Source organism: Anomalospiza imberbis, chromosome 16 (assembly GCF_031753505.1).
Source record: "Anomalospiza imberbis isolate Cuckoo-Finch-1a 21T00152 chromosome 16, ASM3175350v1, whole genome shotgun sequence".
NCBI lineage: Eukaryota > Metazoa > Chordata > Aves > Passeriformes > Viduidae > Anomalospiza > Anomalospiza imberbis.
Genome location: NC_089696.1, coordinates 14,694,952 through 14,719,292, shown reverse-complemented (window position 1 = coordinate 14,719,292; position 24,341 = coordinate 14,694,952). Strand labels below are relative to the sequence as shown.

Genomic DNA, 24,341 nt, shown 5'->3' with positions numbered 1-24,341 from the left:
TCCACACTTTCTGCTCTGTGTGTCCTTTGCACAGCACCAAAGAATTTTTAATTCTATGAGAATGGAATTGTAAAGCCAAAATGATTGGCGAGAAAAGGCAAGGACAAGCTGTGGAGCTGGAAAGCCGTGTCAGTTCTTTAGTTAAGGTCACTGTTTCAAGTAAACAGAAGCCTATTAAGCTTTGGAATAAATTACTTGAGCAAGCTGGCAGATTGGCCATTCCATGAACACAGAGTAGCCCTGAGAGCCACCAGTGGCACAAACACTGAGCAGGGACTCCGGAACTGAGCTGGCCACGTTCACAGAGATGCCCATCCACACGGCCTTTAATAATGCTCCTCCAAACACTCCCATCCCTCACAGAGACACTGGAGACAAGGAAAGCACAGATTTCAAACCTGACATTGTTATCATTCTTCAAATTACTGAAGTGCCATTTGGAATGGAAGCAGAATTCAGTGTCAGCACAGGTCTGTAATGGCTTTTTTTAGCATAAAGAGAAATTCCCTTTCTTGGAAACCTTTCTGGGCAGGTTAAATTACCACAGAACACACCCAATGAGATATTTTATTTGATCTTCTTCCACTGAAGTTGATTTTTGGCAGAACAAAAGCCTCTTATGACATGATGGAAGATTAACTTTGAATGAGACCAACACTAAGCTTCAGGTAAACTTCATGCCCCAGTATTTAGAACCAGCTGTAGGAGAGGACATGGATAACAGCAGCAGGAATAAAAAGGGGCATCTCCTGGGACATTTAAGTTCTGTGTGGATCAAACCCAGAATGTGAAAATGTTGATCCTACACAAACATTCCATGACTCTTCCTTCCCTCTGGAATTTTACATTGCCCAGATTTGTTGGCTCACCTGCCCCTGTGATCCCTCTCTAATGTGTGACTTCTAAAAGGTGAGGAAACAATAAAAATTAAACAGATAAAGCAGAATGTACATCTTATTTAGCCTAAGCCATTTCTTTTTGCCAAGAATGGGTTAGGCAAGTTCCCAGCAAAGCTGAAACCAGTTATCCAGGGGATCTGGAAGGTCACACTGAACTGGGAGCAGGCTGCAGGCAGGAGCTCCTGCAGCTGGAGGCAGCACAGGATCCAAGTGCCAGCAGAACCATGGACACAATCCTGATGATTATACAGACCCCAGAGCAGAAGAATCCAATCCCCCCCATAAAAACTGAGCTTTTTCAACCAGAAAAGCAGTGAATAACATGACAAATCAAACCCAGGAGAGCTACAAAACCTTCTAAACCAGTTGGATTAGAAGTCCACCAAGCCTGACATCCTCAGACACAAATCCTTGTGCAAAGAGCCTGAGATTACTCCCTCGTATTCCTCATATTCCCTTGTATTATCAGCAATTGGGACACCCTGGATGCCAGCATGGACACACTGGGCCTCTCCCACCCCCTCTGGAAGCCACCTGAGCTCTCTGTGTCACCCTCAGCAGGTACAACCAGTGGCAGAGTGACCACAATCAACTAACAACTCCTTCAGGTTTCTGAGAAAGAACACATCCACTTTGGGCTTCTTTATGTCCCTCATGGTTTTATGGGAATTGGCCAACTCCTTCTGAGCTGAGGTTTTCTGAAATTCAGGCTACTTGGAAGCTTCTCCGTATCTCCATCATCCCTGTGGTCTTTCCATGCATAGATTAAACTCTATTTTCTTGGGATACACACAGTTCCCAGCACTCTGCATTTCAGATTTGGCAGCAACAGAAGTTTGTATCACAACACAAATAATTTACTGCTTAGCACTCCCCATGTATCAAATACTTCCTAAAATTCCACGTGCCCCTTGGGAGTTGTACTTCTACTGCACATTTCTTCGCCCTGTGCATTTCACCTGCCACTTTATCCCTCAGCAGGTCTCAATCTTTCATCATTCCTTTCAATTCAAGATTAAATTCAATTTGACTAATTTGCTTCCATTTAGCCATCTTATTATTTCAGGCCAGTCTGCTAAAGGGAGTATTTGCAAGAGCACTGATCTCTGGAAGGACTCGGAGCCCTTCCCTGTGAGAACCAACGTTTACTCCTAACCCCACTTCCTGTACTTTAACCCACTGCAAATCTATGAAAAACATTCTTGCCTTACGGAAGTTTTATTTCTTTCAAGGCCAGGGATGAGAGGCCTCCCCAAAATCTTTTTACAAGTACACTACAGGAGCAGGTGCCTCACCTGTGTCTCCCCAGTCAAAGACAAGTTTCTTACTTTACAACTTCACAGGCTTTTGGAAAAATCATTTTAATACCTCACATGTAAAAGTCCCTGAAGAATTAACCACCCTCACAATACAAGACTGCTTCCCTTTTCTCTCTCACACACCAAATACAGCCATTTTTACACAACAGCATGGGAAAAATACTCCAAGTCTCCTAAGCTCTGCAAGATGAGTAAGAACAACCCAACCCTGGATCACTTCTGGAGCTGATTAAATGCAACACAAAGCTGACAAGGTCTAAAAAAACAGAGCAAAGAGCCTTCATTCCTTCCCAATTACACCCCACTAGGAAAGCAGGCACTTGGTTTTGGAGAAGAAACCAAAGGAAGAACTCCTTTGGAAGCTTTTCTAAGTCTGGAGGAGCGCTTCAGAAAAACAATCCCAGAGCAAACACAGGAGAGAACACAATGGGTAAAGAGAAACCAGCAATTTACACACTTCCAGGAAATTCAATATTTCACTTGTTGTTCTGTAACAGACTCAAAACCCATCAATCCATCAACGCTGAGGGATTCTTCACTTTCACATCTTGGAGTCCTGAAAACCAAGGCCTTCAATGAGAGAAACATTAAGGTTTGTTTTTTTCCTTTTCTTGATAGACATGTTTTCATCTTACTCTACTCATAGCCCATAAAACCCAACTTACTCTAAACCTCATAATGAACCCCCAGGGGAAGACAGGATGGAAAGCTGATGGAGCTGCTGTTCCCCTCACCAAAGCAGCTGTGCCAACACTCAAGGTCCTGCCTTGGCAGTGGGACTGAGCTCACCTTAGAGCTCTGGTTTTGTCCCTGCTTTACTCACTCTGCTCCCTCACCACACAATGGAAGCCTTTTTCTGGATTATTCCAAATCTTGCAGCACCACAACCTCTTTTACCATTAAATAGATCAAAAAGCCAAACACCCCAACTGCATAAAAGTGAGGAACAGTTTCTAACATATCCTAACAAATTCTTACATAGAAAATTTAGATTTTTTTTTCCAGAGACCTCAGTGAATTAACTTCTCACAACAAACCACAAGGAAGCACAATGCACTTGCAACTTCAGCAAAAATGTGAGTTTGCATTTTTAACAGCAGAGTTGCAAAGAAAGCAGAAAGTGAGACCACTTGATTAAAGCTGTTTCTGGTTAGCAGAAAAAGGCTTGAATAGATTTCTGTGAAAGTTAAACAGTTCAGTCTTGGGGAGCCTTCCTCATTTTTGCTCTTGGTCCCTACAAGCCACTTTCTCTGATTTTGAAATACCTTGACATCTGCAAATGGCAAAGCAAGCAGATGTGCAGACAAGGAGGTGGAGCTTACCTGTGTTACCAGGGCTAAGCTGGAGGGAAACACCCCGTGCCCTTTTCCCTATTCCAGCAGTTCCATTACAAAAATCACGAATTCTCCTGGTGCTTTCCTACACACAGCGTGCAGACAGAAGCAATTCTTGCCTGAACTCCTCATCTCTCTCACGAGAGATGAAGCTCAGTGAATGAAATCTGCATGAGAAAACATCTTTAACTTGCTGAGACTAACACAGAACCACGGCCAAGCCACAAAGTCCTTCATGAACTCAGTTCAAAGCAAACAGCCCCACAAATCCACCTACAGACAGGCTTTCAGCAGAATCCATTCACACCTCTGGAATGTAAAACTCTAACCAGGATTTGTCTGCACTGATAAAATGTCCTTCATATCAGACTGAAGGTAAATATCTGCACAGCCCAGCTAAGCGTGCACCAGAAATATATGAAAAGCCTTCAATATCAAGTGTGAAAATTAACATTAAACATCAGGAGTTCACCTGACACGTGCATAAAATTTTAATTAACAGTATTACAGACAACATATATCCTTAGATTAGACATTTACTGTAAGTCACATGCATGAAAAGGGAGGTTTGGAAAACAGTTATTAATTCAGTCAGTCTGTGATCTGAATCTGCAGACATCAAATCTACATAAAAACATCCCAGCCTTGCTGCCTCCCCTCTCAGGTGGGAATACACAGAGATCTGCTCTCCCTGCTGACAAGCTGCAATGACAGAGGCAGGTGATGCTCAGGGACCTGTATTCCAGGATAAATCAGGGAATTCTTGCCAATCTGCAAAGGATCAGGCTCAGAGAAGCTGCTGCCATGTGCTGACTGAGGAATCTGACAGACAGACACCGACAGCACACCTGCACACACAACCCCAATCCCAGCAAGAAGTCAGCTCCTATTTATGGCAAAGAAAAAGGATTCCCATTGCCTGACCCTAAATCCACATCCTGCTTTTCCTGGGATAGCTCATTGTGTGTCTAAATCCAAGCCCACTGTGTTTTAGGAAGTCTCATTTTCCACAAACAGCTCAGAAATCAGAAAAATCCCAAGCACAAACCTTCATACAAACATCAGGAATATAATGCAGAAAAAACTCATTTTTCTTATACTAAATCCACACTGCTAGACAGATTTTCAAACTTAACTAATTCTCTTATTTTTTTCTCTCTTCATAAATTATTCTCAGAGAACAACTGGCTGACCAGAGGGTACCATTGCCCTGCCTAGGATACATTATTCAACTGCAATCCAAACACTGCTCCCAAAACCAAACAGGAAAAGGGGCAACTGTGCATCGTGGCCACTTGGAGGACAGGACTGAGAGGAGACAAGACACTTGGCACTACACAGAAAAGCCAACAAGCAGAACACTTATTAGCTCTCTTTTGCTATTCTACAGCAGAGAAAACAGCAATTCATGGGAATAAAACAGCAAAATGAAGAGCCTGAAATTCCCATCAATGCCCTTCCTCAACCTTCAAAATTATTTAGGAAATGAGTTACAAATACAGATTGGCAAATGGTTTGGAGAACAGGGTTAACTCCAGATGAAAGGTTTAATTTCCATTTTTCACAGCTTAAATGCTTGTCTTCAGTGTAATTTCTGAGGAGAGGAAATGGTTCAAAATTCAAAGTTTGGAAGCTTTCCACTCCCTTTTACAAATGAGAGAACAAGGTCAGCTTTCACAGACAGCAGGTGGCCAAATTATTTCTTTATTTAAAGAGTTAATGGTGAAAGATAATTCTTCAAATTTATGCATATTCATGAGTGCCAAGGTTCGATTCTGCACTGGTTTTACAGTCCTGTCTCAGCATCACTGAGGGAAAGGAGCTCCAGCTTGAGGAGACTCTTAGCTGTAAACGAGATTTACAGACACAAACCTGGTTCTGTTTTCTCCATACCACCTTTTGTTACTCCTTGCCTCCTTAAATTCCCAGGATTTGAGCTCCATGGGGAGCTCATTTCTAAGAGTGTATGGGAAAGGGGGGTGAGGAGCAAATCTCTAACCTACCTCACACAGCAGCACCACCTGGCCATGTCCTTTTGGAACCTGCCAAGCCACAGCTGCTGGGGCTTTGTCACCCCCAGCTCCCCTGGCCTTTGTGGGGTTCTGTCACCCCATCTCCCCTGGCCTTTGTGGGGTTTTGTCACCCCATCTCCCCTGGCCTTTGTGGGGTTTTGTCACCCCCAACTCCCCTGGCCTTTGTGGGGTTTTGTCACCCCATCTCCCCTGGCCTTTGTGGGGCTTTGTCACCCCCAACTCCCCTGGCCTTTGTGGGGTTTTGTCACCCCAGCTCCCCTGGCCTTTGTGGGGTTTTGTCACCCCATCTCCCCTGGCCTTTGTGGGGTTTTGTCACCCCATCACCCCTGGCCTTTGTGGGGTTTTGTCACCCCATCTCCCCTGGCCTTTGTGGGGTTTTGTCACCCCCAGCTCCCCTGGCCTTTGTGGGGTTTTGCCAGCCCCAGCTCCCCTGGCCTTTGTGGGGTTTTGTCACCCCATCTCCCCTGGCCTTTGTGGGGTTTTGTCACCCCATCTCCCCTGGCCTTTGTGGGGCTTTGCCAGCCCCAGCTCCCCTGGCCCTTGCAGCTGGAACCATTGACAGGGTGGCTGTAAATGTGCTCTGAAGGGCTGGGAGAGGGGACAGCTCTGCCATACCTGCAGATCATCACTCACGACCCAAATCCAACCTGCACTGGGCTCTAATTTTAGGATTACCAGCTTTAACAATAGCTCTTTAAAAATAACACATTCCTCCTTCTACAGCCAGGTCAAGTGTCACCCACAGTGCCACCTGCACTGTGGGCATGTTTGTAGGCTTGATGTGGCTTTTTTGTAGTTGTTCACTTACTAATTTTTTGAGACTATTTAATTTTTTTTTTGTTTCAGAGGTTTTTGAATAATCTAAATTGGCTGTCTGGTTTTCTATGATAAGATAAGACTAAAAGACTTTGCAGAATATTAAGACTAAATTTAAGACTAGTATTTAAGACTAAATACTTTGGAGAAATAGAGCTATGAAAGGTGCACTGTAGTAGGACCCACAAGGGGTAATTTTAGATGATTGGCTTGAAGGCATTTACAGCATGGTGTGGCAAAAGCTGATAGACCAAGAAACACTTCTAGTGTGTTGTAATTAGGAAATAGTTGGCTTCTGATTGTGGTGGCATGAATTATAACATCAGTATTGTCTCACCCTTCTCATGAGACTGAAAATGGAATAGAAGTTTTTAAAACACCTCTCAGTTACCCCATTTCTGGGTCAGGAAAAGGGTATTGTCTGAGATGGCACATCTCAGTTTATTCTCCATGCAGCAGGTGTGCAGTAAATATCAGAATATTGCAGAATTACACACCTGTGTGAGGCCAGGCCATTACACACTGAAGCAGAAATGCCAAATGCAAATTAATCCAACAGGGCAGTGAAAATACCTCCCCAAACTTCCCAAAGGAATTTGTTCTCTGGGGATTACCTGCTTCAAGGAAAGCATTTCATCTGTTTTCTCACAAATTGAGTAGGAAAAAAAAGACCACCCAATGTGTGCCTTGACTGAAAGGTAACAATCTGAAATAAATTCAGCTTTCCAAGTATACTTGAATTGTATTTTCAACTGAATTAAGGGCAGTAGGAGACACTTTTCTCCCTTCACATTTTCCTTTTGGAAGGAAAGAGGACATCCAATATTCTTGCCAGAGGATGTGCCTTAGAATCTACTACTAATTAGAAAAATCCAGCCTTGTCACTTAGGCTGTTATGGGGTGACAAGCACCTGCTCAGGCCCTCACACATCAGCTTAAACACAGGAAGAACTGCAAAAAGTAAAAGAGAGCAAAATGTCACCTCATTTCTTTAACCCCAGTGTTCTCCTATAGCACTGCAATATTTAAAATTCATATTCACCTAGATGTGTGCTCATATCTCAGACTCCGTATTTTGGGAATGCATTTTGGGAAGATAACTGCTACTTAAAATTACCCAACGATTTCATTAACTAAATTGATTTTGCACTTTTATTAATATGAAGTAAACGTCACCGAGTGCGGCTTCTCCCATCCTCCTACACACACCAGACATGAAACCACATTAATACACTCAGTAGGCCAGAGGCAAATGCTCACCATGACAAAGATTAGGGGGGAAAAACAGTTTAACTCTCCCATGTTACTACTGGTAGAAGCTGAAGGATTAATACTTTTATTTTATGGCATGGATTTCTAAGGAAAAGGATAGTTCAAGAAGTACAAGATGCCAAGAAATACCTGTCCATTCATCCAAACGCTATTTTTTCCATTTTAATTAAGTACGCTTCCTGCCAGCACAAACTACAAGCCTGCAAAGAAAACAGAGATTGATTTAATATCCTACTTACATTCATCAATGTCCATTCATGGCATAAAATTTCAAGTGCCTTCCCTCACAGCCAACAGATTTTGCACAATCATCTTGAAATGTCTTAATTCAACTATCAGAGCTGGTACCAACATCAGATTGCTTTAAACCTCAGAAATTCAGGTACATGAGCTGTCTGCTCATGAGATTGGAGATCAGCAGAAAATCCTTCCCTGGGAGGGTGGGAAGGCTATGGCACAGACTCCCAGAGAAGCCGTGGCTGCTCCATCCCTGGAAGTGTTCCAGACCAGGTTGGATGGGGCTTGGAGCAGCCTGGGAATGGGGAAAGTGTCCCTGCCATGGCAGGGGTGGAACTGGATGAGCTTTAAGGTCCCTTCCACCCCAAGCCATTCTGGGAATAAACTGCTGTTAAGATTGCAAAGTAGGAAACACATCCCAAAATCCTGCCTGAGGAATATTCTGGCCAAAGGCCAGGGTTCCAGAGCAGGATTTGCTGCCCAGCAGTCGGGCTCAGAGGAGAAGTGAGGATGGGATTTTTCAGCTCCTGCCTCTCCACTCTGCCCCACACCAGAGCCACAGGTGGAACAGCTCCGGTGACCTGACCCCACACACCGGGGCAGGCAGGGGGACAGGCGGGGCTGGGGCTGCTCACAGACCACACCACCCAACCAATTAATGCCAAGGTCACTCTAATTACTCTAAAGAACACCCCAAATAAGGGGAGCACCAGGCATTTCACCAGCAGTCTCCAGTTACAGCTCACTGGGCAAAGCTGCACCTGGGAAGCTCAAACTGGAGGAGAAGTTGATGGTTTGGCTTTGGGACTTGGTTCAGCAGGTGACTGTGCAAGGACTGCAGACTGGCCTTCTGGGAAATCTCCTTTTCCTGCCTAGGGACAAAGCAATTCCATGTTGAAGATGGCCCCAGAGAAGGAGGAAATTTGGTCCTTCACTCTCCAAATTACCAAATTTCATAATATCTTAGCCCTGGCCTTTTCCCACCCCGATTTTAGCTCTGTCCTCAACACCAAATGTTCAGCTTTCCCTCTGATTCCTCCCTGTCTCCTATCTTTTCACACCACAGTTTCCAAAATCCTTCCCAAACCAACACACCTCTTCTCCCTCTTCCTCTCAGACCTGTCTAACGTGTCCAGCACCACCACCTTGGCAGGAGCAATTCCAGAGGAGAGGTCCCAGCTGTGCCACCAGCAACCTGATCTACACCGGATTCTGGCTCCCAGGAACTAGAACTCAAGAATATTGAATAATATAAAAATAATTCGCTTTGGTCAATTTCTGTGGTGCCCTAGTTCCAGATTCTGAGCTATATTTTTAAGTTCAGCTTTGATGGAAATGAATCACTTAAAGATTTTTTTTTTAAATATCAGCACATTTGACATAAGGATTTTGCCTCGTTTTTCTGCTTCAAACTTTCCAATTCCTTCATTCATGCACAAAAAAGAGTCATGTTTGATCAACAATAAAAATTTTTGTTATTATTTTATTATTATTTTGTTGATTTTTGTGGAATTGGAAAAAAAATCTGGTTTGAAAATGCCAGTGAATTCCACATTCTCCTATGCAGATATACAGAAATTTTCAGCTGTCAGCATAACAATTCTTCAAGTTTTCTGAATCCATCCTCCAGCAGTAAAATTCTACCTACTCTTTTATCTATTCTGGATATTTAGACGGAAAATTATTTGAGTGGGAGGCAGCTTGTTCATTTCAAAGAGGATGACAAAGACTTGTTACTCAAAAGCATCTGTGCCTGTTCCTTCATTAAAGGTCATTTTCTTCCAGTCAGCTCTTGCAGAGAACATCTTCTACCCCTCAGCTTTGATACCCTGCAAGCAGCAACTGGATCATGGCCTTGGGACTCCAGACATCTCCCAAGGAACCCACATGGAAAAGGCAATAACTACTCTGTTTCCAAAGCAGTCGATTGTGGCTTGGGATATATTGAATAAAATGCAATAAATCCCTGGTGTAGCACTGCTCCTCCCTGTCCCTCCCAGAGCTGCCTGGTGTTTATTGTTTTGACCATTGTTTTCATGCAAGTCATTAAAAACATTCTCTCGTTTGATTTAGAAGCAGAACACAAAAGTGGCTTAAAAACTCACCCACTCCATTGTCTCATTTTTTTTTCAAGAGCTTTCCACCTAGTCCAAATGCACAGAAGAAATTCAAGCCCATTAACATCCATCAGAGAGCAGTAATGAATTCATCAATATTGCTCCAGTCCACGGGCACGGCACCGTGCTGAATCATTTGGTAACTACATCTGCAGCAGGAAGGGCTCACACAACCCTCCCCACCTCCCTGAAGAAGGGAAAATGAATGTATTGAGATCTCCCTCAGCTCTGTTTTCTCTCTGGATGGGGTTGCTGGTGCCTCTCCCCACCAGGATTCCCACAGCCATCAAATCCTCCTGGTGCTGCTCCCCCTGGACATGTCCCTCCATTGCCAAGCCACCTGCAGGCTGGCAAGGAGCTTTCAGTGCTCTTTCTTTCTAGAAATGATACAAGGATTTGGTTTTCCCCTGGTTTTTTTTTAATGCATAATGTAAATATATTAAGCCTTAAATCGAGTATTTAATTTGCAAAGAAAAAAAAGAAAAAAAAAAACCAACAAAATCCCCTCCACACCAGGTTACTGCAATCACACTGAACTATGATTTTATTTTTGTGTCTATTTACAGACAAACCTCTTCCTGCAGCAAGAAGTTTTCCTAACATGTTCTATGCATAAGAAAAGCTAAAAAGCTACCAAAATCAGCCAGTCTTAAAAGAAAATAATATCAAGTAACATGGACGTTTAGCTGCCAAAAAAAGCCCATACCTGTGGCTGGAGCACAACAGTATTTAGTTACTGTTCTCACAACAAAGGAAAAGGAACCTATTCTTGAAAAAAAAAAAAAAAATCAGCCATAATGATACAAACAAAATTATCCTTAAATGTAGATTGGAAACGACTCTGCCTGCTTTGCCTTGCCCAGGGATGCCAAGGCTGGTGGGCTCTGCAGTTTTCTATCTCTCCAAGTCCCTTCCTTGTGTTTACACTCAGTTCTAATGGCATCTCTAATTAACCCCATGAATAAACAGGGTTTGTTAAGGTAGCCCTCACAAAGCAAGTACAGCTAACTGAGGTCTCAGCACTCTGCTGCCTTAACACAGAGGATGTCTCAGAACATACACTCACACATGTGTCTACACATCCTCAACTCCCACGGCTTAATTCAATTAATACTATTAAATCTTTAATGCTTGCCTTCAAAGGCTTTTTTTTAATTTTTAATAGCTCTCATAGGTGAGCACGAATGTTTTAAATCTTTCTGCTATATTTTAAATAAACTCCTCTTTTCTTGCCACTTTGATGTTTGCCTTTCTGACAAACCTCTGCTCTGTGAAGCTGCTGCGACTTTGTTTTGTGTGCAAGGATGACATTACAAGCTCCAAAAGATATGTTAATCACCGAGCTGGAATCTGGGATTTTTTTAATTCCTCTCACCTGCCCTCTGGGCTGGGAGTTGGCACCAGAACAACTTTCATCAAAACAATGAAACCCAGGAGGAGAGAAGAGGCAACTGGAGGGAGGGGGCTCTGATTTGCATCTGTTTAGCATGGAAGTGGCAGGCAGGGCTTAATTCTCTTTTACTCGGCTTTCCCATGAAAGGAGATTTTATTTCAATAGTATTTTATTTCAATAGTATTTTATTTATTATTAAATAGTATTTTATTTAAATAGTTAAAATAGGAGTTTTGACAAAAGACTGGTCAAGCTGAATGGAAATATAAGCCTTGTGGCATCTAAAGGCACATCCATTTCACACATCTGATGGGCACTAAATGTGTTTTTAATTCTCCCCTCCTCTCACTCCAAACTACCTTGAGACCCCTCCCCACCTTGCCCTGCCCCGTTTCAAAATTTTGAATTTGTGAAACAAGAGAGAAAGCTTTGACAGCACATTTCAGGCCTTTCTATAAAGCATAAACTACAAGAAATGAAAAAGAAAAGAAAAAAAAAAACCACAGAGTTTCCTCCTCCTTTAAAGTTTATTTTTCTTCTGAGTAAGAAAAAGAAAATCCTTCTTAAAATAAAAGTAAAAATCAGCATTTCCAGGGACAGGAAAAGGCACTATAGTATTATATACACTATCCAAGCTGACACAAAAAAGAAGAGATTAAAAGCTTGGCTGGAAGCCAAAGGCATCCAGACACAATTTTGTACAGAGCACAGAGAACAAAAGTGTTCCTGCATTGAGGATGTTGGAGCGTGTTTCCTGCACTCACACCTGAAAGCAAACAGCACTAAAAACCAGGGATCCCAGTCAGCCCCAGATCAACAGGTCCCCCACCCCTCCAGAGTGAAAGATGTGCTCACACTTTGCTTGATCCAGACCATCTCCTGCAGAACAGACCCCCCCCATAAAGCAAATTAAAAACAGAATAATAAAGACAAGCTACAAAACTCTCCTGCTGTTCCTCACTCCTCAACATTTCAGCAGAGCTCCTGTCACACAGAGTACTCCCCAAAATCCCACATCTCCAGCCATACAACACGTCCTGACTTTTAAAGCCCACGTAAATACTCCTGGAGGCATCCTATGGCCGTATTATGATGAAATTAAATATAACCAGACACTACTGGTTGGCAGACAGACACCAAAATGGCAATTGCAGCACTCAGTGTGTTTAAAGCAGCAGGCCAGGCAAAAGGAGATTATTCACTAGGTAGTCAAACGTAAAAAAGAGCCAGACATTTCAGTCTGTCTCAGTGTCTCACAAAGGGGTCAGCGATTTGTAAATTTTAAACACAACACTTAAGCAGTTTTGCAGACTAAAAATCCTTTGATGATTTACCTCAGTGCTTCTCTGCAATAAACCAGTTTAAAAGTGATTTTGCTGTACTTGAGCTTTTATACTTCAGCTTCTCTACAGGAATTCTGAAAGCCAAGTCAAACCAATTATAACATTCCTGTATTTTACTTCCTTATTAAAGCTTCCCAAGAGAACCAGTAAACATATAAACATAAATATCTTTCAGAGGAGTCACCCAAGTACCAATAAAATCTTCAGAGAGCAGTAGCTTTGTTGAAAAAGTATGAAATACCACGATCATAGCCTGGTGCAAGGACAGTCATGCTGTTCTTCTGAGCAGCAGATAGAAATTTCTGCCTTAAAAATATACACAAATTGAAAAGATTCTCAAAAATGACAGTATTAAATATTGACTTCTGATCTGCATTTGCATACTTCTAAGAAAAGTAGTCTGTGTCACCTATGCTGTTTATCTGAAAACATTCCAACAGAGGCATTATCTTGACTTTCTGAGAAACTCTTCTAAATTGGTAGACAAAGTTTAACTTCGCGAACTCTGCTCAACAACAGCAGCAAAATATAGTAACACTTCTCAAAGGTAATAAGCATTCCATCCTTAAAAAAAAAATCACTGCAAGCAGCAGAACACTGCAAGAAGCAATCAAACCCCTGCAATAAGGCAGGATGGGCTCAGAAGGCAAATATTTCATTAGATAATACAACAGAGGGGAGTTTGTGCTTTCCAGTGGTCATCAGAGAAAGAGGTTTTCATCAAGTAATTAAATACCTGGGCAGGGGCATTTTAAAGATGCATCAGATCTTCCTGGATCTGAATATTGAGGGTAATGCCTGATCAGGAACCTCTAACCAGACATTACCAGTCACAATCCAGCAATGGCACAAAATGGAAGGGCGTTTCTCTGATTAATTAAGAGAATAATTAAAAATATTCAAGTTCTGTTTTTCAACTAACAACTGAAGTGCTTTCCTTTACGTGCACCATGTGGCAGAGCACGCTGTGCTTGACCATCCACCAGAGAACAGGCATGTTAGAACAGCTCTGCAGATAAGGATTAATTAATGATCTTCAATTCTGCCTGATTTCATAGGTTAGAGCAAACATTTCTGCCTTACTGCTGTTGTCACAAGCCTCATCCCTGTCCAAACAGAGCTGAAAGTCAGTAGAAAAGCAGCTTCAGCAGCAACTGGGTCAACAGATTTGGCTGAAGAAATCCTCATCACTAAAAAGAAAGAGATAAATAAAAATCAGAATGACAAAACTGAGGTGATGCTTGGGGCCTGGTCACCCCCACGAGGAACCTCCTGGGAACAGAATTCCCACCTAGAGGGAAACGTGTCTGAGGGGTTCTTTTGTGCTGCCATCTCAGGGGAGGAAGTTACCTTTAAAAAGACTTTGTTTGGTGTCTCCCTGAGGAATATCAGAACTGTCTGTATCAGTTGTTTCAGTGGGGTTTGTCCCACAAAGGTTTTACTTGTGAAGTGCACAGCTCTTACACCAGCGAGCAGTTTACTCCTGCGATTACTCCCGGTGGACTCAGAAGAACTGTGTGAGAAAGAAGGAGCTTTGCCAACCTAAAGGTTGCACAATCAGGGGAAAAAAAAAAGTTCAACCAAACCAGGGAGGGGGATAAATTGCAACTGACAAAAACTACAATCAAGAAATAGCTGGTGACAGATTGTTATTTAAGTACAAGGAAGTGATTTAAACAGGAGCAGTTGTAATAAGATTATACGATTCTCTATTAAGATTCTTAAAATGTCTTTGTTCTAGCAAAGCTCTGAAAAGACCATTGCCCTTGCAAAGGTTCAGAAACTACTAAATTGATGTTAAGTCTAGAAATTAATATGATTTGGGAGAATAAAGATAAAAATGTAAAAGTACATCCCAGGCATCATTAGTACCCTGTCACCCGTGCTGGTACTTTTCCCTAGCAGGAGTACCACGTGTGTTGTAGCATTTCTTGGTGGCAAAACTCAAACCCATCCAACAGAAGTATGGAGCTTGCTCTGCCTGGGTTTCCGCTTTTAAATAATGAAAACTCCCAGGTGAATTTTAGAAGCCATCACATTATGTGACATCTCCAGAAGGGCAGGGGAGTTTCTATGAGGTTATACTGGAGAGTGATTAAATCAGTGTCTGGCTGCTGAATTTCAGCCATGACCCCCAGACTCCACCATGTATTTTAAGTAATCAGTTCTAAAACTCCAACCCCCAAAATTGGCCTTAACTCCTACAATACTGAAAAGCAAACAAGGCAGAGGAGTCTTCAGATTTCTGTCTGGTACAATGAACATAAAACATCCGTAACTACAGTGTCTGGCATGGTTTTAAATTTATAAGCAGATTTGAACTTTCAAAAAAAAATTTATTACTTAATTTGTACAAGTATTGTTTACTGAGTGCTGCATTCTGAGAAAAAAAAGCCTCAAAGAGCCAGGTCTGTCTCAAGCCTGTAGAAGCAGCAGAGGCCTTCCCTTGCCTGGGTCACCCTATAAACTCTCCTGGACCTCATGACCATTTAGGATTTATTATATGGTGACACTGAGGGGCTCAGGCACTGCAGACAACATAGCTAAAACAGCTCTGGGAGGAGAGGCAGGGACAGGGGCAGGGTGGAAGGAAAGGCAGGAGCAGGGTGGAAGGAAAGGCAGGAGCAGGGTGGAAGGAAAGGCAGGAGCAGGAACAGGGTGGAAGGAAAGGCAGGAGCAGTGTGGAAGGAAACTGCAGAGGTCTCGTGCACAAATTTCAGCTAATTACTCAAGGCAGCTCAGGGAGCTCCGCTCCTGGTGGTGGAAGGAAAACCATGCCTTGAAAACAATTTGTATGGATCACAACAACAAGAGTGTTTGAGACTCCTTCAAACTTCCCCCAGCCACCTCCAGCATAAAACACAGATAAGGGGAGCCTCCAAGGTGGAGCTGCACCCAGGCCTGGGCTGGGACTGGTTTTACCCAGTCCCAGGGCAGAGGCAGCTGCACTCCCACTGCCAGTGGGGACCTGTCCAAGCCTGAGCTCCTGCTACCCCACCTGCACAGAGCTGGATTTGGCAAGCCAAGGCACAGGAGGCGTGAACAGCCCAGGCCTGACCTTGAACACAAGCTCGAGGCACCAGTTAGAGGCACTTCTGTTAACAGCCCTGGGTGACAGGAAACAGAGAGACAAACTATTAACAATTAATGTAACACAGGGCATTGGCTCTGAGATCAATTCAAGTTCAATTTTTGTAACAATACCAGAAAAATGAGCTGAAAATTATCTATACAGAAGAAAAGCATCTTGCTAGCATAACTCAAAGTTATATTTCCATATAGAAAGGTACAATAGTGAATTACAAACTGAATTCTGCAGACATCTCCAGTGCCAGTGCAACCAACAAACACAAAGTACTTCTATTCTGATCTTCTAATTAGTGTCATCATTCATACAAACTCCACTATTAGATATTTACCTAGAACTCAATCTTGGTAACTTAAGCTACTCTCCTTAAACTCTGCCTACAACCACTGGTAACCTACAGAAAACACCACAGAACCTTCTGACCCAACTGCTTCACCTTTATCAATGGTCTGGAGCAGCATCATAAAACCAAGCAAACCCCAAATCTGGAAACCAGAGACAAAACCGCAATTTTTAAAATGATAAATAAAGAATATCAGTTTTCCTGTAGCTTTCTACCTGCTGCACCACTCACCGAGAGGCTCAGCCCAACAGCCACTGAGTTCCAGATCCATCCTGAAGCCCACAGTCTCCGAATTCACTCACATTCAACCATTCTGAATTCTTTGTCCATGCGGAACACGAAAACAGTCCTGTAACAACCAGCTAAACTGATTAACTCAGGCTTTTTAGGGTCTGTTATTCAGCACAGCCAGTCTGTACCAAACCTGGAGCACACCAACGCTAGCAGACCTACAATCAGCCCCGGCAGGTTTTATTCCAGAGGACAGCAATCCATGTTGTTCTCCTCCATGGAGGCTCCTGCCTTCTTAATGAGCAGCCAAGCTACTGAAACACACAAAAACCTGCTGTTCTTTGAAGCACTTAAGCCAGCAGGATACTGGTACGGTTTAGATATTTTCCCTGCACAGATCAGAGCAAGGCAAAGTGGGAAAAGAACATTACAGGCGTTCCTACAAAGCAGGCACATTTCATTTTCTATTAGCAACATCCCAAGGGACACTTTAGCACTCGGCAAATATGGCCCTGGAAGACTGGGAAGTTGCTTCCTGAGTACCAGTCATTAAAGAAAGGTATTAGAGTAACTTATATTCTTCTACACCAAGCAAAAGCCAAAGTCATTTCCCCATCGCATGTATGAGACCTAAGAAAAGCAAGATCAGGAACATCATAACTATTCTTTAATGTATTTCCCCTAAACTGATTACCATTTAATGATTGCTCTCCCTCTCTCTCTAAAGATATAAGTTATATATAAAAATATAACAACCACAGAAACAAAACCCCGGTTTCTGTATCAAGAGAGACTATCAGCATTTTTATGAAGTAACAAATTAGGCCTTTGGCATTTCCCAGCAGTGATCCAAGATTTGAGGCTTCTTAAAAGCTCCAAGTTTTAAAGCAATCAAATGGCTGACAGCTGGAACAAAACTAGCATGATTAACCAGTTATGTAAATAATGATGTGGTCAGTGCAAGCTGAATTCATTTCTGCTGCCTGCATTATACTGGACATCAGATGTTCGTGAACTCTTCATTACATGTGACTGTAGGAATAATGCAAGTGAAAACAAACTTGAGCATCACCAGCCAGGCTACCTGATAGTCGGGGTCTCTCCTCTGGTCCTTCCACACCCATCAGGTAACTCATAAGGAGCACTTTTTTAGCCCAAATATTACCCACCACTGCTTAGCTTCTACCTAGGGAACAAGTCCATGGAGAGGTGGAGAAAGATGGAGAGAGGATATTTATTTACAAGGGCTTGGAGTGACAGCCAAGGGGGAATGGCATCCCACTGCCAGAGAGCAGCGTTGGATGGGATTTTGGGAAGGAATTCCTCCCTGGGAGGGTGGGGAGGCCCTGACACAGGTTCCCAGAGAAGCAGTGGCCACCCTTGGATCCCTGGCGGTGTTCAAGGCCAGGCTGGGCCTTTTTTTGGAAAAACCTGGGAGAGTGGAAGGTGTCCCTGCCATAACAGGGTGGGACTGGATGAGCTTTGAGGTCCCTTCCAACCCAACCCATTCTGGGATTCAAAGATCCTGTGAGTGCTACCTTGCATTTCTTACAGGCTGATAATAATTTCCATTCCTCAGCAGATGTAAAAGTCAAGCTGCTGTGTCAGAGAGCTGTTGTGACACAGGAGTAATGTTGCAGGGTAACTTCATGGAATAGAGGAAGTTACAATCAGCACCCCCAAGTCAAACTTCCTCAAATGGAACCCACAGTCAATTTGGCCTTATCAGAATCCGCCTTCAGGAATGCGCACTCATGGGTCATTTGTGCTTGATAAATTTTGATAACATAGTTAAATATTTAATATGGGTAAGATTATCTCTGAAATTCTGCCGAGCTAGTTTACCATTACTTCGAGCTTATAAAGGAAAATTTATCAAAAGTTTTGATTCTTCCCAATAAAACGCTACACTTGAGTTTGTTCAAAAATAACACATCTGAGAATCAGCCAAGACAAACATATTTAGAAGTAACTCCTAAACAGGCTGCATTTTGCCAAAGATACCATTACAATAAACTTCTGATTTAAAAAAAAATCATTCATCCCACATTTCACACCCCAACAATGCAATTTCCTATGACCTTGTGTCTCACGAAACACAGCAACACACTGAAATTATGCAAGAATTCTGTTTTACCATAAAACACGTATTTCAGTGGAGAGAATAATAAAACTTAATCTCGTGGCCTGATTTGCATTTTGAACTCCTCAAGTCAGACTCTACAGCCCATAACATCTGCAACAGCTTCACAATCCCAACAAGTCTTTTAGGCCTCCTGTTGAAAATGGATGAGCATGAGCAATTCAGGTTATTTTCTTAATAGATGAGAACAAGAAATAAGTCCAACTGCTGTAAATTTAAAATCTCACTTGGCTTTTCAGATCAGTGTCGATAGCATACTTGAAAAGGGGGAGGGGGAAGCGTTACACACCCATAAAACTGAGACCAAACGCTACCAGTTTTAAAGCCTCAGAGCTTTAAATTTTAACATGAATATTTTAACATTTACATTGAAGCCTTACGGCTTTTAAATAGGGGACTTCCATTGTGGGTAGCCTGTGATGATTACTGTTACAATATATTTCACAGCAATATTGTAATACAGCTCGCTGACTACCCAACCCTAATCTCTAGCATCACAGGCACTGCAGGTAAATTTTTTTTTAAATATATATATATATATATAAATATGTAACGGTGTAAATATATATATAGGGAGAGAGAGAGAGAATATCACAGAACCACAGAAAATCACAGAATTATCAGGGTTGAAAGGGACCTCTGGAGAACACCTAGCCCAAGCCCCCTATACAAAACAGACCCTTAAAAATCACTAAAAGCATTATCACACATCTCCCAAACAACGATATTACTGAAAATACAACAAAATAACCCCCGCCCCGCCACGATGGAGGCGAACAACGCCGGGGCGGGGGTCGGACCGGGCGGACCGGAGCCCCCCCGCCCCAGCCGGGAGCCCCCCGAGCCCGCAGGCCCCGCCATCCCCCGCAGCCCCGGGAGGCCCATCGGCAGCCGGGCCCAAACTTGGGGCCGCGGGGGCCCAGCCCGTCCCCGCCGCCGCCCGCCCAGCCACCCACCGGCGACAACAAAGGCCACCGCGGCCCCGCGCCCTCCCCGCGGGGACCCCCGGGGGCCCTTCCCGCGCCCCGCGGAGGGGAAAGGCGGCGCTGCTGGGGCTGCCCGCCCGTTCCCCCCACCCCTCCCCCGTCCCGCAGCCCGCGGGAGCCGCGCTGACCTGCGGGCGCGGGGCGGGCGCGGTGTCCCGGTGTCCCGGTGCCCGGCGGCCGCGGGCTGCGCTTGACACCCACACGCACCATCCAACATGGCGGCGGCGGCCGCGGGGAGGCGGCGGAGGAGGCGGAACCGGCGGCCGCGCGCGGCCCCGAGGCGCGGCCGCGCTGAGGGCGGGGGGGACGCGGCGCTGCCCGTCCCCTCCTTCCCTGTTCCCGTCCTTCCCTCCCTGTGCCCGTCCTTCCCTCCCTCTTCCTTTCCTTCCCTCCCTCCCGGCGCGGCTCCTCGCAGCCGGACCCAGCGCCGGTGAGGAGCGAGGCAGGATCGGCCCCCCCCCCCCCGCCCCGCCGGGCACGGGCGACTTTGGATGGCTGAGCGCCTGGGGAGGCCCCTCAGGGCTCAAAGCGCCCAGGGGTCCTCCAGAAACCTGGGTGAAATAATACAAAAGAAGTCTGTCATTACAAAATAACCCGATTTATGGGTCAGGGGACGCTTTAGAGAGAGTCCGGGGCTGGCTCTGATGGAAGCACCTGGGGATCCTCCTCAGTGTTTAGGAGGAACTGGGTTCAGGGCTAGAGATCCCCCAAGACCCAGGGACAAAAAATACAAATTAATTACTCTCAGTACAAAATAACCACATTTGTGGACCAGGGCACACTTTAAAGCAGGTCTGGGGCTGCCTTTGATGGAAGGAGAAGGCTTGGGGAACACAATCCACCTCCACACAGTGCCCAGGAGAAACTGGTTTCAGGGCAGGGCAGCCCCCCAAAAATCGAGGTCCAGTGTGGGCTGGCAGCAGAATCCTAGAATGAATTCGTTTGGAAAAGACCTGAGATGATCAAGTCCCAACTTGTGGCCAGCACCCCCTTGTCAACCGGACTATGGCACTGAGTGCCACATCCAGCCTTTCCTTAAACACCTCCAGGGCCAGTGACTCCACCGCATCCTTGGGCAGCCCATCCCAATATTTAATCACTTTTCCATGAGAAAATCCCTCCCGCTGTCCAACCTGGCACAGCTCCCATCGCCTCGCACAGCACAGGTACTCCCACTGAAGGTGCCAATATAAAATGACCCCATTTATGGCTAAGGGGACGCTTTATGGGCACATTTGTGGATCAGGGGCGCCGCGCTGGGTGATGAAGGGGAGCTCGGCAGGGGCACAGAGGCACGAACGTGGCAGGAGGAGCAGGACGCTCTGGGTGGGTCGGAGCACACGTCCTTCCCCTCGGGATAATGACTAAACCTGTGTCCGGCACCGCGGGCTGGAGGAGGGTACTGCTCCCATTGTAGTCCGCCCTGAATATATTTGTTCCCATCTTAAAACCGGGAGACAATTCAAGGAAACGGGACATGGCTGCTCAGGAGACAGTGGGGATTGGTGTGGGCCAGGGGAGCAGCTGGATAGCAGAGCTCTGCTTGGATCACTGCCGGCACAGGGCACTGCTGCTGGTTATTTAAAACCCAAATTCCTGAGGAATTGTGCCTTACAAAAGCATAGGGAAACAGAAATGTGGAGCAAAATCCAGTTTATGAGTCACTGCTTTTAAGTGAAAGGAAGGTCAGGCTGAGCGCTGCAAACTTCATCAAATCCCACAATGGTTTGGGAAGGGACCTTAAAAATCATCTCCTCCCCCCCGACAGGGGCAGGGACACCTCCCACTATCCCAGGCTGCTCCAGGACCCATCCGACCTGGCCTTGGAAACTTCCATGGATGGAGCATCCACCGCTTCCCTCCCATGGAGCCACTATCAAATCTGCCACAGATTTGAGGTTTAAATACAGAAGGACGGGGACTGCAGTGAAACACTGGGTGAGCTGCATTAAAAGCAACTTGTTTAGAAATGCTGCACATTCCAATGCCTTGAACGCCATCTGGGAGCTGGGAAGCTTCAAATCTTCTGCAGTGAGCTGTGATTCTGGCTTAGCTGTTAACCTTGAGCTAGGCAGGATTAAATTCTGGGTGAAAAAAATAAGGGATCAGCACACATCTGATGGTATCAGCAGGAGCTGAAAGAATACTTCCCCCTTTTCTTCTTTGCAAGAAAACAGCAGTGATGGAAACCCAATGTTTCTGGGCATGTTCATTAATCCTAATGATCAGGTGCTGACAGCTCTAAAGGAGGGGAAGAAAGCTCTTGGTTAAAATAAAATGGGAAGAACAGGATTGTTCCTGCTGCCTTCTCTCCTGCCTGTGTTCCTTCCAGATCTGGGCAGATAGCTCTCCAGAGCAGGAGGCAGCTTCCTCTCCATTCCCAGCTCCATCCCAGGTGTTTGTCTACATCATTAGGTGTGCAAATCAGCAAACCCAGCAAAAACCTCCCGCAGCTGGCACACTTCCACCAAAAAAACACTTTTCTATCAACCAGCTCAAGCCCCATAGTGCAAGTAAAACAAACCAGCCAAGTAAAATCACTTCTTTTTTGATTATTATATCTGTGTTAATGCCTTAAAAAGTGCAGTGTTCCTGCTGCCCTGGGCAGGTACATGAGTGGTAGAGCTGCACCAGCAGAGCTCTGCCCAAGCTGCACAGGGATGTTCCCTCATGGTGGCCCCTGAGTAGACTCGTGGCAGTGGATTTATGTCTCTTGTTTCATATTAGCAACAGGAGGTCACTGCATTTGTCCTGTGATTTTAAAGCCAGGAGCTGGTGCAGAACACTTCCCACTGCAGCCCTGCCCCATCCCTCTCTGGAGCAGGCTGTACCTGGATCTTGACCCGAGCCATCTCTGATCCTTCCTAGCCCACAACATTTCAGCTGCGTTGGCAGAACCAGAGTCCAAGGCCACAATTTGCAGCCTGAGTTGGGCACCAGGAGCTGCGGCACCACCCTGATAACCAGCAGAGCAATCCACATGGAGAAGACAGCTCACAGACTCGTAGGTTGTCCTCAGGATATGGAAGGGACTCACAAGGAGCATGAAATCCAACTCGTGCTCCTGCACAGGACAACACCAATGATCAGGGACACCTTTCACTAGACCAGGGTGCCCAGAGAAGCTGTGGCTGCCACATCCCTGGAAGTGTCCAAGGCCAGGTTGGACAGGGCTTGGAGCACCCTGGGATAGTGGAAGGTGTCCCTGCCCATGGAGGATTTTTGAGATCCCTTCCAACCCAACCTGTTTTGTGATTCTATAAATCCCACCCTGTGCCTGAGAGCATTGTCCAAACACTCCTGGAGCTCTGGCAGCCTTGATGCCATGACCATTCCCTGTTCATTGCCCCAACACCCTCTGGGTGAAAACCCTTTTCCTGATAACCTAAACTTTCCTGGCACATCTTCACGCCGTGCCCTCAGGTCCTGTCACTGGTCACCAGAGATGAGCTGGTGGCAGTAGACCCAGCGAGTGGGAGTAGGCAAGGAGCAGGAGGATAAGGAGCAGGAGGATAAGGAATGGGATGTCTGGAATGCAGGAGGCTCTCCCAGAGAAGATGAGGAAGGCACATCCTCCCCCAGCTGCCCTCCCAACTAACCTAGGGAAGAGCAGCTGCCAGGGAGCCTCAGGAGGGGCTGTTCCACAGCCATAATGGGAATATCGCCCACGTGGGGCTGAGCACACCACTAATTAGCTAATGAGTTTGTTCCAAATGTCTGGCCACAGTGCGAGGGACAACAGAAGCAGCACTCGAAAAGCCCCAAACAGTGACAAGTGCATTTGTCTCTTGTCGCTGACCCCAGCCCCGCATTAACAAATAGGTCACAACCAACGGTGCTTTGCAGTGATCTAATCCTCCTGCCATATGTCGGCTGCCCGAAAAAACACTGCACAGAGAACGCCCCAAAGCTCTGCAAAAATCCCAAGGAAAACTCGATAAATATATCCCTGCCGTTTGAAATTTGATTTCCTCACTCTATTGTTCCTCATTTCCTGAGAGCTGGCTTGGTGGATCACATTCTCTGCTTCTGTCTCCAGTGCTTGTAAGCAAACAAGACTGAATCTCATTATCCTGATGCATGGCCCTGGCTGCGTGCAATCCGATCTCTAAATCACAGTCATTTTGCTCCATTACTGATTTTCCTTCCCACTCCTAACCTGCAGGCCTTCAGAGGAATCAATGCAGAAATAGAGATGAGCATCATCTAATGAAGGTGTGTTTAATGTTCAGCGCTTCAGCCTGGATTAAATAGCCAAGTCAGGAACTGCCTCGTGTCTCAGGAGGTTGGGCACCCTCCACTCCAGTGGCAGCTGGAGCTTCCCAGCCTTCCTGGGAAGCCACATGCTTCCACATGGGGTAAATGGGGACTTCAGTCCCTAAGAGCCCAATTTGGGAAATCTGCTAATTAAATAGTCTGGGCAAACACAGTCATCATTGTCCTTAGAGCCAGAGCAGTGAGATGTTTCTCAACAAGCACAGACCCTCCCCGGAATTTTCTGAGCTGTCTGCGTGTTGCTGACAGTTATAGAGAATATATTCAGATTATACAACTTGATGTTCACCCCGGGTTATTCTCTCCTGGATTCATGAATATTTCATTGAAATATGCAAAGTCTGAGTTACAGTCTTGTCTGCTTCAATTAGACACACGGATCCACGGGGTCTGCAGCCCTACCACACTTCCAGGGTTTGTCTACAAAGCGAGGAGAACCAGAATAAGAGTTTAGCTCCCATCATATTTAGCCTGGCTTCTTCAAGCATCTTTAAATAAGGGAGAAAAGCAGA

General features: G+C 45.1%; 1 protein-coding gene across 6 annotated transcripts in view; it reads right to left on the bottom strand.

The window, feature by feature from the left end:
* EPN2 (epsin 2) overlaps positions 1 to 24,341 on the bottom strand; it is a 53,523-nt gene that overhangs the window by 21,510 nt on the left and 7,672 nt on the right. For 2 of the 6 annotated variants that reach the window (XM_068207241.1, XM_068207247.1), the window contains exon 1: positions 19,683 to 19,835. The exons of 1 other annotated variant lie outside the window; for it this stretch is intronic. The gene's annotated coding sequence lies outside the window, so the exon portion shown is untranslated. Of the gene's footprint in view, positions 1 to 10,733; positions 10,857 to 13,846; positions 13,954 to 19,682; positions 19,849 to 24,341 lie in introns of those variants that run through there. 3 more of the 6 variants (XM_068207242.1, XM_068207244.1, XM_068207245.1) reach the window with 3 other exon arrangements.